Source organism: Somniosus microcephalus, unplaced genomic scaffold (genome assembly GCF_052327205.1).
Source record: "Somniosus microcephalus isolate GS21.2 unplaced genomic scaffold, FLI_Smic_1.0 unresolved_chr4, whole genome shotgun sequence".
NCBI lineage: Eukaryota > Metazoa > Chordata > Chondrichthyes > Squaliformes > Somniosidae > Somniosus > Somniosus microcephalus.
Window position 1 is genome coordinate 4,744,234 of NW_028225182.1, and position 929 is coordinate 4,745,162.

The window sequence follows — 929 nt, forward strand, 5'->3', positions numbered from 1 at the left end:
AGTCCCCACATTGTGGTTTGCAACAAAGCTTTGAGTAATATGCAAGGTAGCTACAGTGGGTTGAACCAGAGACGAGTGCACACTGAGAAGCTGGGCTGGTAAATCTGTGCTGCTGCAGCGGCACCAAGTGGTGACATAGAGAGTTGCCATTATTCTTATGGACAGAGCAATTTATTGCAGAAAAGTTGGCACAGAAGTGTGACAAAAAAGTGATAGGAAGTTTTGTAGAAAGGACTCTGTCTTTAAGGGGCCCACATTCTCCTTCGCCTCCCTCTTTATCATACTATACCAGTAAAAACTTTTCACAGGTTTATTCTTGCATTCCCTTTCTACAGTGCTTTTGCACCCCTTTGCTGTACAAAGAGACTCGAGGTTCCATGTACATAGGTCAATAAAATCTCATGAACAGGTATGGAAAATAATCAAAAAGGCAAATGGAATGCTGGCCTTAATATCTAGAAAGCTAGAATACAACGGGGCAGAAGTTATGCTGCAGCTATACAAAGCCCTGTTAAGGCCTCAGTTGGAGTATTGTATTCAGTTCTGGGCAGAGTTGTTAGATGGCTGTGATCCTAGGATGGATTAACTATTATATCCTGTAAGTTACGGTTGCCCCATGATCTCATGCCGTTATGCCCAGTGTTCTGTGTTTTGCTGGTCTTGAAACAACTATTAAGTAAATATTAAATTGATTTATATATACACACATATATATGACACAAATCCACTTTGAATTGAATTCTGACGAGAGGCAGGACTAATTATATTTGATTTCCTTTACATGTTGAGGAACGATAACCTGCTTGAATTAGTTCTCGTACCCGGGCACAATGTCCATAATATGCAAGAATGATTATATCCAAATACTCTCAATATCCCCACGTGCACTTTATATATGTTCAAATGTATCAAATTACTGTATCACTCAT